At 62.0% G+C, this 16,803-nt stretch overlaps 1 protein-coding gene across 7 annotated transcripts in view; it reads left to right on the top strand.

Annotated features, from left to right (window-relative positions):
• Positions 1 to 16,803, top strand: part of SRCIN1 (SRC kinase signaling inhibitor 1) — a 174,437-nt gene that overhangs the window by 55,608 nt on the left and 102,026 nt on the right. For 6 of the 7 annotated variants that reach the window (XM_075911738.1, XM_075911742.1, XM_075911740.1 and 3 more), the window contains exon 1: positions 8,369 to 8,502. The exons of the other annotated variant lie outside the window; for it this stretch is intronic. The gene's annotated coding sequence lies outside the window, so the exon portion shown is untranslated. Of the gene's footprint in view, positions 1 to 8,368; positions 8,503 to 16,803 lie in introns of those variants that run through there. 7 annotated transcript variants of the gene reach the window in all.

The following is a 16,803-nucleotide window of genomic DNA, read 5'->3' on the forward strand; positions in this document are numbered from 1 at the left end:
ACCCAGCGTTGCGGGTTCAATCCTTGCAGAGACCAGTTAGGGATTTGGGGCAAAAATTTGTCAGGGATGGTCCTTGGTCCTGCTGTGAAGGCAGGGGACTGGACTCGATGACCTTTCAAGGTCCCTTCCAGTTCTAGGAGACAGGCAATCGCCATTCAATTTAGCTGGGGCCGGGGGGGGGGGGGGAGCCCATGAGACAGGATCTCCTTCTTACCTGGCCGTGGGGACGCTCTTGGAATGCAGTTTCGGTAGAAGAGGAGGATGTGACTCCAGGCGTCACTGCTAACGGCGGCTGCTCTTCCACCTGGCTGCAGGGGAAGGCTGGAGGCTCGGGGTGGGGAACCTTTTTGGGGGCCGCTGACCCACAGAAAAATCAATCGGGGGCCCCCCACAAGCAAGAAGCCAGAAACTCTCGCCGACGTGGCCCCTGACTGAGGAGAAAGACCCTCCCCCACCTTCCCCTCCCACACCAGAGCCTAGGGGGGCTCAGGCTGGTCGATTTTGTAGCCCCACAAGCTCCCCAATGCTAGGGGGAGCCGTGAGCCTGGGGGGCCGGATCCAGGCAAGCTGCCTGAGGTTCCCCAGCCGCGCTTTAGGACTTCCAATATGGCTACAGCAAACCCCCAGGTTACGCCACGGCGGGGGCTGGAGAGCTCGCTGGCGTGGGGTGTGGACGGAGCAGGAGGGGCTCCGAGACCCGCCTGGGCTACGCTGCAGGGTGACCGAGGGCCTAGAGGGGCCGTGCTCCCAGCTCGGGGGGTGGGCTGCCGCAGTGAGCGGTGCCTCCCCCCACCCATACCCAGCCCCCCCCCCCCGCCCTGGCGCTGCGGCTGGCGGCTCTGCCTGGCCTCTGCTCGGCCCCTGTGCTGGGGGCCTGCCAGTTTCAAACGGCTTTTCTCGTGCCCCAGCTGAAGAAAATCATCGATGCCGCGACCCGACAGAATGGGACTGGCGTGTGGGCGCCGGGGTGGGGCGGGGGATGGGAGCTTTGGGCTGTAGAAGGGGGCTCCAGCTTTGGGGGGGAGGGTCAGAGATGGGGCAGGAGGGGGCTCCAGCTTTGGGGGGGAGGGTCAGAGCTGGGGCAGGAGGGGTCTCTGGCTTTGGGGGAGGGGGTCAGGGCTGGGGCAGGAGGGGGCTCCGGCTTTGGGGGGGGTCAGGGCTGGGGCAGGAGGGGGCTCCGGCTTTGGGGGGGGTCAGGGCTGGGGCAGGAGGGGGCTCCAGCTTTGGGGGAGGGGGTCAGGGCTGGGGCAGGAGGGGGCTCCGGCTTTGGGGGGGGTCAGGGCTGGGGCAGGAGGGGGCTCCGGCTTTGGGGGGCGTCGGGGCTGGGGCAGGAAGGGGCTCCGGCTTTGGGGGGGGTCGGGGCTGGGGCAGGAGGGGGCTCTGGCTTTGGGGGGGGTTGAGGCTGGGGCAGGTGGGGTCTCTGGCTTTGGGGGAGGGGGTCAGGGCTGGGGCAGGAGTGGGCTCTGGCTTTGGGGGGGGTCGGGGCTGGGGCAGGAGGGGGCTCTGGCTTTGGGGGGGGGGGTCGGGGCTGGGGCAGGAGGGGCTGACCTTGACTAGCTCCCGGGCAGCGGTGCAGCAGGGGGTCTAAGGCAGCTTCCCGCTTCTCCTGGCCCCACAGACCAGGCTGCGCCCCAGAAGCAGGTTCTCTGTCAATGGGAGTGCGGAGCTAGCGCTCAGGGCAGGGGCAGTGCACGGAGCCCTGTGCGCTCCCCCCATCCCCACCTAGGAGCCAGGCCTGCTGCTGGCCGCTTCTGGGGGGCAGCACAGTCTGCGATACCAGGCCAGGCAGGGAGCTGCCTCGCCCCCCCCCCCCCCCGCTCCCCTGATCCCCCTGCAGCCATGAGACCCCGGGCCCGACATCCCACCTCCTCGTGCTGGGGCGCGGCCCCCTCGTTTGGAAGCCACTGGCCTAGCATGGCCCCAGGCCAGGGCTCCCCCTGCGCCCTGCAGCTAATCCAGAGGCGCGGGGGCGGGAGGGTCTGTCGGAAGGACGATGCTTCCAGCCCGGTTCAGCTGAGTCCCCCGCCCTGCGCTCGCCGTGCGCAGGCCGCCTGGATCGGTGCTGCGCGGGGGCCGGGTCGATGGGAATTGATTTCCTGCCGGATGTGCCTCCGCAGCCCCCCTGCAAGGAGCCGGCCCTGTTTTAACCCCCGCTGCAGCCCAGCTTAGTGCTGCTGTCTCTGCAGCCCCCCGAGAGCGGCTCTTGCCCCTTGGATCTGCCTGGGGAAAACAGCTTCCCAGTGCGGCTGGGTTGGCTGGCAGGGCTGGGGGAGGGGGCGCTGGCTTCTTGGGTGTCCAGAGAGCCATGCGTGTCCCCCCCCGCACTCCCCCGCGACCACTCGATTGACTAGATTTGGCAGAATGCCACACGAGCCTGCGGAACTCCCTGCCACAAGCTAGTGAGGCCCAGAGCCGCGTAGGATTCCCAAAAGGAGGCGCCATTGCTAAGGGCAGCGAGAGCACCCTCGGGTACCACGCAGAGGCTAACGAGAGTGAGGCCAAGGGTTCTGAACCCTCACGCTTCGTGTGCCATAGCGGGGGGGCTGTCTGCTCTGTACCCCGGGGTCCCCCTGACTCACCCACGTGTGGATTGGCCCAGACACCTGGTCCCAGCCTGAGCAGAGAACAAGGCTCTTCCCAGGGGGAGAGACAGAGCAAGGTCTTGTCATTCGGTTTGTTCTTGAAGGGATCCTTGCACCTTGCCCGTAGCGCCTGACACTGGCCCCAGCTGGAGAGGGGGGTCCGGACCGGAATGGCCCCGGCAGATGCATCCCCCGTCTCCCGGGCTGCAGGGCGAAGGGGTCGTGCGAGGCGTCCGTGAGCTTCCAGCCTTCAGAATGCGCTTCCCTCCTCAGAGACGGCAGCCCGGGGCTCCGGGGGGAGGGGCAGGGAGGGGTTGTGTTTGTTGTAAGGACACAAGCTCCCTCTTGACGCTCACGCGGCAGGACAGACCCGTTCGAGCGTGCAAAATGTACACACACGGGCCTCCACGTGCGGCCTCCACACACACACACACGCACACACAGGCCTCCATGTGCAGCCTCCACACGGACACACACGCACACACACACAGGCCTCCACGTGCAGCCTCCACACGGACACACACACGCACACACAGGCCTCCATGTGTGGCCTCCACACGGACACACGCACACACACACACACACACAGAGGCCTCCACGTGCAGCCTCCACACGGACACACACACACACACACACACAGGCCTCCATGTGCGGCCTCCACATGGACACACACACGCACACACAGGCCTCCATGTGTGGCCTCCACACGGACACACGCACACACACACACACACACAGAGGCCTCCACGTGCAGCCTCCACACGGACACACACACACACACACACACAGGCCTCCATGTGCGGCCTCCACATGGACACACACACGCACACACACACAGGCCTCCACGTGCGGCCTCCACATGGACATGCACACGCACACACACACAGGCCTCCACGTGCGGCCTCCACACGGACACACACACACGCACACACACAGGCCTCCACGTGCGGCCTCCACATGGACATGCACATGCACACGCACACACACACAGGCCTCCACGTGCGGCCTCCACACGGACACACACACACGCACACACACAGGCCTTCACGTGCGGCCTCCACACGGACACACACACGCCTCCACATGCGGCCTCTACACAAACACACAAAGAGGCCGGGGGGGCAGGTGCCGGGCAGTGCAGAGCCCTGAATGTGCAGGGGCCCAAGGCAACCACCTCGCTCGCCTTCCCCAAAGGCTGGGCCTGCCCATGTGTGGCATCCAAACACGTGCGCACAAACACACACACAGAGGCCTCCACATGGACACACACACACATGCACACAGAGACCCCCACACAAATGTACATACACAAGCCTCCACTTGCAGCCTCCACAGAGACGGGGACACGCACACAGACACACACACACACCCCGATGGCGATACTGTGCCCCGGCGCTCCCAGCCGCCCTCGAGGGACGGGCGCGGTGGCTGGCGGGGGCTGGGTTTGTGGGACGGATCGGGGTTGCTGTGGGGTTGCTGTGGGGTTGCTGTGGGGTTGCTGGGTTTTGTTTCTGGTTTGTTTCATTCCCTGCGGGTGCTTGTCTCGGGGGGTATGTCTACACTAGAAAGTTAGTTCGAACTAACGGACGTTAGTTCGAACTAACTTTCCTATGCGCTACACTAGCGCTCCGCTAGTTCGAATTTGAATCGAACTAGCGGAGCGCTTAGTTCGAACTAGGTAAACCTCATTTTACGAGGACTAACGCCTAGTTCGAACTAGCTAGTTCGAACTAAGGGCTGTGTAGCCCTTTAGTTCGAACTAGTGGGAGGCTAGCCCTCCCCAGGTTTCCCTGGTGGCCACTCTGGCCAACACCAGGGAAACTCTATGCCCCCCTCCCGGCCCCGGACCCCTTAAAGGGGCACGGGCTGGCTACGGTGCCCGTGCCAGGTGCAAGCCTGCCAGCACCCAGCTAGCAGACCCTGCACCTGGCACGGCACAGAGCCACCCACCCGATGCCCCCCAGCCCACCCCCTCTTGCCGGGACCAGGCTGGCGGCTCCCGGGAGCTTGCCCTGGACCGCAAGAGGCGGGCACCTTCCTGGGCTAGTGCGGACATCGTGGACCTCGTCCACGATCTCCGCACTAGGCACAGGAAAGTGGCCGTCTAGGGCAGGAGAGCTGCCAGCCTGGCCACCCAGGACCAGGTGTGCATGAAAATCAAGGGGGTCCACTGAGACCCCCGACACTGAGCCCTGAGCTTACAATGGCCGTCCTGGGTCAGACCAAAGGTCCATCTAGCCCAGTAGCCTGTCTGCCCACAGCGGCCAACCCTAGGGACCCTGGAGGGGATGGACCGAAGACAATGACCAAGCCATTTGTCTCGTGCCATCCCTCTCCAGCCTTCCACAAACTTTGGGCAGGGACACCACTCCTACCCTCTGGCTAATAGGACTCCATGGACCCAACCTCCATGACTTGATCTCACTTCCCTTTAAACTCTGTTCTAGTTGTAGCCTTCACAGCCTCCTGCAGCAAGGAGTTCCACAGGTTAACTATTTGCTTTGTCAAGAACAACTTTCTCTTACTAGTTTCAAGCCTGCTACCCATTCCTTTCCTTTGGTGTCCTCTAGTCCTTCTTTATGGGAACTCATGAAGAACTTTTCTGAATGCACCCTCTCCACCCAACCCCTGCTTTTACAGACCTCTATCCTGTCCCCCCTCCGTCTCCTCTTTTCTAAGCTGAACAGTCCCAGTCTCTGTAGCCTCTCTTCATCTGGGACCTGTTCCCAACCCCTGATCATGTTAGTTGCCCTCCCCTCTCCCAGCCTTTCTCTTCCCCTCTCCCACCTCCTTTTCCCAGTCTCCCCCAGTTTTTTTCAATAAAGACAGAGTCAATGTTGGAAGAAACGTTATCTTTATTTTGTACATCAATAAGAAGGGGGGCTAGGGAAGGGCAAGTGGAAGAAGGTGAGGGAGGAATGGGGTACGAGCCCCCGATGGGGAGGACTGGGCTGGCTCTGCGGGCTTCTGGGGGTGGAAGCTCTCCTGCAGCCCCCCAATTACTCCCTCTCCGCAGATGGCAGCCTGCGGCAAGTGCAGCCGGGCTGATGGCCGAGTGGTGTGATGTGCCCAGTGTGGGCACTCAGGGCACTCCAAGCCAGAACTTCTTTGCAAGCGGGGCACCCCTTAGAACTGTGTGTCCGGGGTGGGGGTCGGGACCCTTTAAGCGCAGCCCTCGGCTAGCCTGAGACAGTATCTCCATGCTCTAAGTCCTCCTTTTATGCCCTGCCGGCACTGCTTCCGGCCATCATTAAGCCCTGTTCAGAGTCCACTCAATGTGGACTTACTAGTTCGAACTAGCAAAACGCTAGTTCGAACTAGTTTTTAGTTCTAGATGCGTTAGTTCGAACTAGCTTAGTTCGAATTAACTAATTCGAACTAAGTTAGTTCGAACTAGCGCTGTAGTGTAGACGTACCCGGGGGTGCATTGGGTGACAATTCTCTCCCGCGGCACGTCCCCTGCCAGCTGGACCGGGGGAATCGGCTGCCACTCTCCCAGCTGCCTCCCTGCCTCTTCCTTCAGGCCAGCCGTGCCTGGTGGACCTTCCCCGGGCGCATCCGCCCCCCCAGGTCGTCTGCGTGGGACCCAGCCTGGCCCATGCCCACGGTCCGGGGGCAGAGCAGAGACCTGGGCTACTAGGCAGGAGGGGCCCCGGTCCCTCCCCGCCCCTTGTGCACACTCCTGAGCAGAGTCTGGCTGGTACAAGGGCAGGCCGCTCGTGGGGGGCTGCTGTCTCCTGTAGCAGCAGGGCAGGTGCTAGCAGGTCCCCCTCGGCCAGCCCTGCAGCTCTGAGAGCGGCGCTGGGGCAGGGGAGGACTGGTCCCGCCAGGGCCCGTGCACCATGGAGTTTCTCTCACTCTCACTCTCCTAAGGGCCAAGTCATCCGGGTGGTTCCTGGCTGTCGCTGGGGGCAGCATCTTTCCCCATGTGATGAGGCCATACCCTTTGGGCATCCCCTGGTGGCTGTGTGTGGACTGGGGTTGATCCCTACTGACCGGTACCCGTAGCACTGACCAGCAGGACGGCTGCCTTGAGTCCCGTAGGCAAAAAGACCCAACCGGTCAGACCAGTTGAGGGCAGGCAGGGGACAAAGGAAGGGAGGTTTCAGGGGAAGGGGCAGTGGCTGGCTGGGAAACATGAAGGAAGCAGCCTTAGCTGAGGGTCTAGTGATGACAATGGAGCCCCCCTACTCCAAGGGGTGTGAGCCAGCCACTGCCCCTTCCCCCGAAACCTCCCTTCCTTTGTTCCCTGCCTGCCCTCAGCCGGTCGGACCGGTTGGGTCTTTTTGCCTACATGACTCAAGGCAGCCGTCCTGCGGGTACCGGCCAGCGGGGATCAACCCCAGCCCCCACACAGCCACCAGGGGATGCCCAGAGGGTCTGGCCTGCCCACCACATCACACCCCAGCAGCAGGGGGCGCTCTCAAGAGCCATGGGGTGCCCCTTGCGTGCTCACGGGCAGCGCCCGGGGACCAAATCCTGACAGGCTCTGACTTGCCTTCCCCAGCTCTACCCCGCCACCGCCATCTTCCCACTCTGCTCCTGGGGGTGAGGGGACCGGTCCCCCCCAGGAGCTGACAAGAGAAGTGGCTCCCACGTGGGCATGGGGTGCAACCCCGGCCGGGCAGAATGCACGAGGGCCAGGCTCTGGGGCTGGGCTCCTGCAGGGAAGGGAGCCAGGTCACGTCTCACGGCAGCCTGCCTGGAGCTGGCTCTGCCGTGGGGCAGGAAGATGCTGCCTGGGATCGCCCCTGCCGGGGGGGGGGCAGGCTGTTTTGGAGAGGGCAGGTGCAGACAATCGGCCCCCCCCGGGTGGAGTCAGCGGCGCCGGTTCGGTGGCTTTCCGAGGGCAGGGCGGCTGGAGCCGGGTCTGCCCTCCTCGGTTCCTCCGGAGAGGCTGGGCCCCGTCGGGCAGACCCTGCACCGGGTGAGCCGTCGGGCACTGAGGCTGGCACGTTCCCTCCTGCGCGCCTCCCCCTGCGGGCGCAAAACACCCAGGCCCGGGCACCGCGACGCCCCGCCGGCGGCCCAGTGACTCCGAGCACGCGAAGGCGCCGCCCTGGCTTTGGGGGACGCGGGGAGGGGAGCGAGGCGGCAGGCGCCTCGGCGTGGAAGGGGTTATCTCCAGAGGAGGGAGCGCCAGGCAGGCAGCAGAAGCCCGCTGGTGCGGGGTGTGCAGGGCGGAAGGCTGCAGCGCCGGAGCGCCACGGGTGCATTGCGCTCTGCGAACGGCCGGGCTCGCAGGCACCGGCTCGCTCCGAGCCCGCCACCTCTCCAAACGCGCCTGCTCTGCTCCGGGCCGCGTCCTTCCCCGGCTCCGTCTGGCTGCGCCCTCTGGAAGATTGATGAAGCTGCAGTAATAAACTGTGTTTGAAAGGGCCGCTCGCCGGACCCGCCTGCCTCCTCCCGGGGGGGGCCGAGCCGCCCCTGCCCCGCCCTCGTGCGCGGATCTCGCGGGGTGCTGCTGCTAGGGAGCGAGGCGGCTTTTGGCCGGGATCCCCAGCCGTGCCCTTCCCAGGGGGTGGGGACGCGTAAAAGGAGAGCGAGCGCACGGAGCCCGTGTGTCTGCGGCTTGCGAGGAGCGGGGTCGCCGGGCATCCGGACAGAGCTCCCCGGGGCTGGGGGGCACGTGCCCCGGAGGGCCCTGGGACACGGCAGGCAAGATGGACGGATGAATCGGCGCAGCGTTCCGGAGCGTCCTTCAGCCGCTGCCTGCCGGGGCGCACCGGGGGATTGCTACAGGCACCGGGGGATTCTGCCGCCGCCGCCGCCGGAGCCTCTTTCCACCTTGCTGTGGGCGGGCGGGGGCTCCCCGGCCCAGCAGCTCTCGGACGGTGGGGTTGTGTCCTGGAAGCCGTCCGTCCGTCCCGGCGGCACCACGCCGAGGCCAGCTGGGAGCCCATCCTGTGTGAGCCAAACGGTAAGCGAGCGGCACAGAGACGTGGGGGGACCTGCTTGCTCATGGGGACGCTCCTGGAGCCGTCGCTCACGAGTTCACCCCGCTTTCCCTGGGGGGCCTGGCTGATTTCTCCTGGGAAGTCCAGACCCGGGTGGGGAGAGCGGCGGGTGTTTCCAAAAGCCGAGGGGGAGGTGCGCTGGGGGTACCTCCTGGCTGGAAGTAACAGGGTAACACGAGATGAGGGCTGGACAGGGCTGGCGATTTCGGGAAAGGGAGATGTACCCCCATAGGCTGCAAGCTTGGCTGGTCTGCCCCAGCTGAGCTGGGTCAAGGCCCATCTCCCCTCTAATTTTTTCCTCCATCTGTGTGCGGAATAATTTTTGTTTGAGGCACATGCAGATGTGAACCACCAGTAGACTCGCACTCTGCCAGCGCTCTGCTAATTAGCTGGCCAGCATCAGAATCGCTCCTGGATGCTGCCCACACGCTCAGCTGACAGGGAACTGGCCAGGGTGAGGCTGGGAGGCACCTGCTAGCCAGAGAGGTTGCCTGTGGGGTGGGGAAGGGGTGTCAGGCGCTTCGGGAGGCTGGTGTGGTGCCCGCTGGCCCTAGCGTGGCCGGGCTGGTCTGGCGCTGTCAGCTCCCCTGCGTGGACTGGCCCCAGCACTACCGCGGCGATCATACCACCCTGCCGGGGAGGGCCAGGCAGCCAGAGCCGGGGCCGGTCCCTGGGGAGAGGGGAGCAGAGAGGCAATTGGGAGCCTGATTCCGGAGCTGTAGACGGAGCTGGGAGTTGGAGCCAAAGGGCTCCCTTCCCTCTGCTGTCCTGGCCTGGCAGAGCCAAGCCCATGCCGTCGGTTACGTTTTCCCCCAGGAAAGGGTCGGCCCGGTGGGGACCAGCCCTCCCTAGCAGCTGGAGAGGTACATGGGCAGGGGACAGTTCCCCCCACCGCGGGGTGGCAAAGCCGGACGCAAGCCGCGAGGTCGCCGCCCAGGGCACCCAGCACTGTGGGTCTCGCACGCTCCCGGCCGGCCCTGAGCACCCTGCCCTGGGCCCGGCGACCACTCCTGGCTTGGGGGCAGTCGGGACTCCCGGACCGAGCTGGGACCCACAGCCAGGGCTCCGCTGGAAACGGGGACCCAATCCATGGCGGCATCCCAGGAGCGGCCAGCGCCCGTGCCGACCCAGCCCTGAGGCTGCCGTCCACCCCGTCTCGGCTGCCCCTGTAACAGGGGCCCCTTCCGGGCCTGGCTCGGTTCTATTTTCGGGGGGGGAAGGCGTGAACATATCACTGCGGTCCCGGGGCCCCACGACCCTCCCGACCTTGGGAAGCCCGAGCGTTTCCTCTGCACTTTCCCTCCCCCTCCTTGGCGTCACCCTCGACTTACCCTGCTGCTAGAGAAGCCCAGCGGTGCTGATTGGGCCCTGGCGCTAGGCGCTGGACACCCCGGGCATGAAGGCAGCCCCCGCCCTGCACGGCTTGCGACATCCCCTGTGATTGGCGTTCGGTGGCTCCGCCTTTCCAAGTCCCCGGGGCGTCGGGGTGGCCGCTGCGGCCAGCTGGTGCGGCCCGGGATGCCTGGATTCCAGGCCCCTTCCCAGCCGGTCTCCCTCCTGGCACTGCGGGGAGCGGGGCTGTGAACGCCCTTGCTCGGGAACCCCGGAATGGCTGGGTTCCTGACGCGCCGGACAGCCCCTGGGCCCTGCAGCGTCTTTCCCGGGGGGGACGGGCGGTGTTGGTCTTTGCCATTGCCCCATTCAAGCAGGGGATGAAGCTGGGGGAGAGGGCCAGGCTGGGATCATACGGGGGCTTGGGGGGAGATTTGCCTGGGGATGGAGCCCACAAACCCGATGCCTGTGGGGGCCCTCCCTGCCCTCCCCCCCATCATGGGAGGCAAGGGGAGCGGGACTCTGGCAGGAGGGGAGGGGCTGCCATTGGAATCAGCCAGGCTGCCTTGGCCCCGGGTTCCAGCGTGGGGATCCAGGAGCACATTGCACGGACCCTTCCTGGAACCCACCGCGAGGGCCTTTCGGCTCTGCAGGGAGCCGGGCTGGGGCCTCGAGCAGCCCAGCTCCGACCTGCCTGCGGCTCACGCCGGGCTCTTGAAATGGCTCTTTCCAGGCACGGGGAGAGAGGCAGCCAGCTGGCGTGTTCCACCAGCGGAGCGTGTCATTAGGGGGCCGGGAGCTGCATGCTGATTGCTGGTGGGCGGGAGCTGGGCACGCTGCAGCTCCCCACGGCGGCTGCTGAACTCGGGAGCGAAGCGGCATCCTGAGCTGCAGCACAAGCCCGGCCTGACGCCGGCGCAGCGCCGATTCAGCCCCCACCGCCGCCCTGTCCCCCGCTGCCCGGCAATGCTGCACCACCCAGCTGCCCACGGACAGAAACAGCTGTCAGGCCTCCGGAGGGGCTGGGCTGCTTTTGAATGGTTGTGGGCTCCCGCATGCTCAGGTGTGCTCTCGCACACTTATGTGTCTGTTGCACGCTCAGGTGTGCTCTTGCACACTTAGGTGTCTGTTGCACGCTCAGGTGTGCTCTAGCACACTTAGGTGTCTGTTGCACGCACGGGTATACTCTTGCATGCTCGGATGTCTGTTGCACACTCGGTTGGGCTGTCGCCCGCTTGGGTGTCTGTGGCATGCTCAAGTGTGCTCTCGCACACTCTGGTGTCTGTTGCACACTCTGGTGTCTGTTGCACGCATCAGTGAGAACATAAGAATGGCCAGACTGGGTCAGACCAACAGTCCATCCAGCCCACTGTCCTGTCTGCTGACAGTGGCCAGATGCCCCAGAGGGAGGGAACAATCCTCACAGACAAACAGAGGTGAGGGACACCACTCCTACGCATCCTGGCTAATAGCTGTTGATGGACCTAACCTCCATGAATGTATCTAGCTCTTTTTTGAACCCTGTGAACGTCCTAGTCTTCACCACATCCTCTGGCGAGGAGTTCCACAGGTTGCCTGTGCGCTGCGTGAAGCAAAACTTCCTTTGGTTTGCTTTAAACCTGCTGCCTATTCACTTCATTGCATGACCCCTCGTTCTAATTCCCGGGGAGACCCTCCCCTGCCACGGGGCGGGCAGGGGACGAATTCGGTAAAGTTTAGAAATGACTTTGTGGGGGCAAGTGGCTGCTGTGATTGATACGTGACTGTCCTCTGAGGGGGTTCCCCCTCCCCTGATGTCTCTGCTCCCTGCTGGCCGTGTGCTCTTTTACAGCCCCTAGTGCTGTGGCATCCCCCCGCAGGCCAGGGTCCACGCTCTGCATTTCTCTGACCGGCGCACTGGTTGTTTATTGTAGGGCCTACTCCCGTGCATCTTCATAGGCCTCCCCCCCCCCACTCCAAACTCTACCACACGGGTTCGCTCCTGGGTTCGGCTCCTGCCCTGCGGCCGATTTGCTCTCTGGCCGGAGGGAAGTCTCCTCACCTCTCTCCCTGCACCCCGGAGCACGAGCCGGACGCGAGCTTCCAGCCCTGTGGGACGTGTGCGCTTGGAGGCATGGTCAGCAGAGCCCTTTGTGTCCCAGGAAGAGGGGCCGGAGTGACGAGGCCTCCGCGCGCTCCGGGCCGGACCCTGCTGTGCCGAGCGCGAGGTTCGTGTCCAATGCGGCCGCTTGGTGCCGGGGCTTTGCACGACCCGGCTCTCCGGGCAGCTGGGCGGGCAGGCCCAGGCGCTCTCAGGAGTGTCGGTCCCAGCACCGGCCAGGCCCAGACAGCTCCCGACCACGCTGCTGGGTCTGCCACTCTCCCAGGGGAACGAGCCGCAGGGCAGGCAGAGCCCAGAGCCTGTACGGACCAGCCTGGCTAAGCCGCAGGGCATCTTGGGGCTGTGGTCCCTAGTGGGGAGCGAGATGCCATGGAGGACACAGGAGGGGGAGGGTGTGGCTGCGAGGGGAGAGGGCCGGGCATCTTGTCCTGAGAACGTCCTGGGCAGAGCAAGGACTGGTCATGACCGTGGGGCCGTTGGAGGGGGGGCCGCCGAGGAGAGCAGGGCAGTGAGGGGGCGGGGCCAGGTGGGGCAGGGCTGGTGGTAGGAGGAGAGCAGCCGCAGCTCCTGGAAAGTCAGGCGGAAAACGTGGATGCGCCCCAGCTGCCGGGGGAAGAACAGCTGATCTAGGCAGCCATTTCCCCCGGGGGGCAGGGAGAGGCCAAAAGGTGCCAGGACCGGATCAGACACCTGGCAGGCCCCAGATCTCACGGAATCCTAGAACTGGAAGGGCCCTCGAGGGCCCATCGATCCCATCCCCCGCCCTCCCGGCAGGACCAAGCACCACTGAGATCATCCCTGGCAGGTGTCTGCCCAACCTGCTCTTCAGTATGTCCAGCGATGGGGATTCCACAACCCCCCAGGCAATTTATTCCAGTGTTTCACCCCCTGGCAGGTAGGAAGTTTTTCCTAATGTCCAACCTAAACCTCCTTGCTGCAGTTTAAGCCCCATTGCTTCTTGTTCTATCCTCAGAGGCCAGGAGAATATTTTTCTCCCTCTTTATAACACCCTTTTAGGTGCTTGAAAACTACTATTATGCCCCCGTCAATCTTCTCTTTTCCAAACTGAACAGGCCCAGTTCTTTCAGTCTCCCCTCCTAGCTCCTGTTCTCTCGACCTTTCATCATTTTTATTGCTCTTCTCCGGACCTTCTCCAATGTCTCCACCTCTTTCCCGAAATGTGGTGCCCAGAACTGGACACAACACTCCAACGGAGGCCTAATCAGTGCAGAGTCGAGTGGGAGAAGGACTTCTCCTGTCTTGCTCCCAACACTCCTGTTCATGCCGCCCAGAATCAGGTTTGCTTTTCGTTTTGTTTTGTTTTGCAAATGTGACACCGTTGACTCCTATTTAGCTTGTGGTCCGCTCTGACCCCTAGATCCCTTTCTGCAGGACTCCTTCCTAGCCAGTCGCTCCCCATTCTGTGTGCGAGACACGGATTGTTCCTCCCTAAATGGAGCACTTTGCATTTGTCCTTGTTGAAATTCATCCTATTGACCTCAGCCCGTTTCTCCAGTTTGTCCAGATCAGTTTGAATTATGACCCTGCCCTCCAAAGCCCTGGCAACCCCTCCCGGCTTGGTATCCTCCGCATGCCATCATCTAAATCGCTGATGACGATATTGAACAGAACCGGTCCCAAAACGGCCCCCTGCAGAACCCCCCTTGTTCTGCCCTTCCAGCAGGATTGTGAACCATTAATAACTTCTCTCTGAGAACAGTAATCCAGCCAGTTCTGCACCCACCTTATAGTCGCCCCATCTAGGTTGTGTTTCCCTAGTTTATTAACAAGAAGGTCATGCGAGACCATGTCAAATGCCTTACTAAAGTCTAAAACAAAAGGCAGGACAATGTAGCACTTTAAAGACTAACAAGATGGTTTATTAAGTGTTGAACTTTCGTGGGCCAGACCCACTTCCTCAGATCAAACAGTGGAAAAAAATAGTCACAACCATATATACCAAAGGATACAATTAAAAAAAATGAACACATATGAAAAGGACAAATCAAAGAAAGCTATCCAATTGGCTTGACATGATTTGTTCTTGACAAATCCACGCTGGCTGTTGTTACTTATCACCTTATTATCTTCCAGATGTTTGCAGATGAATTCCTTAATTACTTGCTCCATTATCTTCCCTGGCATAGAAGTTAAACTGACTGGTCTGTAGTTCTTATTTCCCTTTTTATAACTGGGCACTAGATTTGTCCTTTTCTAGTCTTCTGGAAACTCTCCCGACTTCCATGACTTTTCAAAGGTTCACATACCTCCTCTGCCAGCTCCTTGAGTGTTCTAGGATGCGTTTTATCAGGCCCTGGTGACTTGAAAACATCTCACTTTTCAAAGTCATTTTTAACTTGTTCCTTCCCTATTTTAACTTCTGAACTGACCTGCTTTTCACTGGAGCTATGTCTAGACTACAGGCTTCTTCCGGAAGAAGCTTTTCTGGAAGAGATCGTCCAGAAAAACTTCTTCTGAAAGAGAGCGTCCGCACTGCAAAAGTGCATTGAAATCGACAGCTAGCGTCCACACTGAATGGACGCTCTCTCGCATTTAAGCTGTGGCTACTATGGGCGGAGTGGCCACCAGGGCACCTGTGCTTTTTCCTCTTTCCTCTTCTTGCAAAAGAGCTCCCTCTTCCCCGTCTACACATGCCTTTTTCTAAAAGAGTTCTTTCCCAAAAGGGTTTCTTCCTCATAGAATGAGGTTTATCAATGTCGAAAAACATTTTTCTTTTGATTTTTTTTGTGGAAAGAACGCGATTGCAGTGTGGACGTAAGTGTAAGTTTTTTTGGAAAAACTCTGTAGCATAGACATACCCTGGCATGCACTACACTGGGCGTCCAGTCACCACCGACCTTGGTGAAAGCACCACAAAGAGGTGGCGAAGCGCCCTTGCCATCTCCACGTTTTCTGCTCTTGGTTTTCCCTCTTCATCGCGCGGTGGGCCTGCCCCGTCCGTGGTGCGCCGCCGGGAGCAGGGCCCGGGAAGTCCCAGAGGGTCCTTCGTCTCTCGCCCTCCGACAAACGAGGCACGTTGCAGCCTGGAAAGGACTCAGGGCTGACTGTGTCCGTCCTGCCCCCATGGGGTGTGCGGGCAGGAGGTACCAAGCCCTTCCAAGGGATCTGAGTGATGTTATCCGCAGCCCCGGGCAAGGTTGCTCGGCGTCGCCGCTGTCCCAGGAAGGGCGAAGCGGCAGGGACCTCCCAAATTGCCACCCAGAGTGAACAACCCCCCACCCCCAACTCAGCCTCTTTGGGGATCTCTGCCTGACACCTCCAGATGCAAGTGACCAGCTGCCAAGTTCTTCTCCCCACCACGACCACCTGCCCTGGGAAAGGGGTCCCAGAGAGGGGCACCAAAGGGAATAAAGCCGGCCCCAGCATTTTCCAGGGTGGGGGATCTCCCCCCCCTTCCCGGTGCAAGATGAAGCGAGGAGGCTTATGAGGAGAGGCTGAGGGAGTTGGGTCTGTTTAGTCTGCAGAAGGGAAGAGCGAGGGGGGATTTGATAGCAGCCTTCAACTTCCTGAAGGGGGGTTCCAAAGAGGCTGGAGAGAGGCTGTTCTCAGTAGTGACAGGTGGCAGAACAAGGAGCAATGGGCTCAAGTTGCGGTGGGAGAGGTCCAGGTTGGATATTAGGAAAAACAATTTCCCTAGGAGGGTGGTGAAGCACTGGAATGGGTTCCCTAGGGAAGTAGTGGAGTCTCCATCCCTAGAGGTGTTTAAGTCTCGGCTTGACAAAGCCCTGGCCGGGTTGATTTAGTTGGGATTGGTCCTGCCTAGAGCAGGGGGCTGGACTTGACCTTCTGAGGTCTCTTCCAGCTCTGTGGTTCTGTGATTCTAAGTCTGGGGAAGGCAGCCCAGCAAGTTTGTCGGAAAGCTAAGATGTCAGGCTGATCAGAAGCAAGGGGGGGGAGCCCCTCTCTGGCGTGGGGTACGGGATCCTGGGAAGGGGGTGGGGCGTGGGGGAGCAGAGCGATGAAGACTGAACAGTGGTTCACGAAACGGCAGATTTGACAGCGCCCAAGTCTCAAGCTGCCGTTTCCGCAGGGCAAGGAACAGAGACCTGGACGACAGCAGCTGCCGCTGCCTGGTGCCGCTCTGCGTCTCCCCCACCCCCCAGGATCTCGACACCCTTACAGAGGACATGCCAAAGCTGCCCCCACCTCTCTGGTCTGCCCTGGGCTTGTCGGTCCCCGGCTCAGCGGGTCGGCGAGGGGTGCTGGGGGACGCGGAAGGAAGGAAGGTGGGAGTCACCTTCGCGGAGTGGGGCGGGGGGGATCTAACAGGCAGTCTGGGATTTGCTGGGGGGGGCAGGCCCTAAGCTGCCCGCCCCTATCGAGCCCCAGAAAAGCTGCGGGCGATCTCTGCGCCCGTCATTAATTGCCACTCGCCTTGCGGAGCAGGCTTGGCACAAATTAACGTCACGGCGTGCAACCAGTGGCTGACTCCTGGCTGCAAAGCCGCCAGCTTGTTTTCCCTTCTCTTTCCGTGTGATGGCTGGGCCCCCCTTATCGCCCTCCACACAGAGCCATTAACCGACTGGGCGGCTGACACCGAAATGAGGCGCCATCCAGGGATCCCAAACACAGGGCCAGGAACGCTGAATTCGGTTGTCTGCTCTCTGCCTGGGGGACCTTGGGCCTGTCACTTTGCGTCACCTGCCTCAGTTTCCCCATTGATGAAAAGAAAGTTACTTTGCGCCGTGCCGCGTGGGGACCTCTGGGTAGAAATGGCGCTAGAAGCGTCACTGGGGTAGTCAAAGCGGAAGGAAGGGAATCCGGGTGACTAAAACTCACCTGGAGCCTCTGGGTCCAATTCCCTGGGGGA

Source organism: Pelodiscus sinensis, chromosome 29, assembly GCF_049634645.1.
Source record: "Pelodiscus sinensis isolate JC-2024 chromosome 29, ASM4963464v1, whole genome shotgun sequence".
NCBI lineage: Eukaryota > Metazoa > Chordata > Testudines > Trionychidae > Pelodiscus > Pelodiscus sinensis.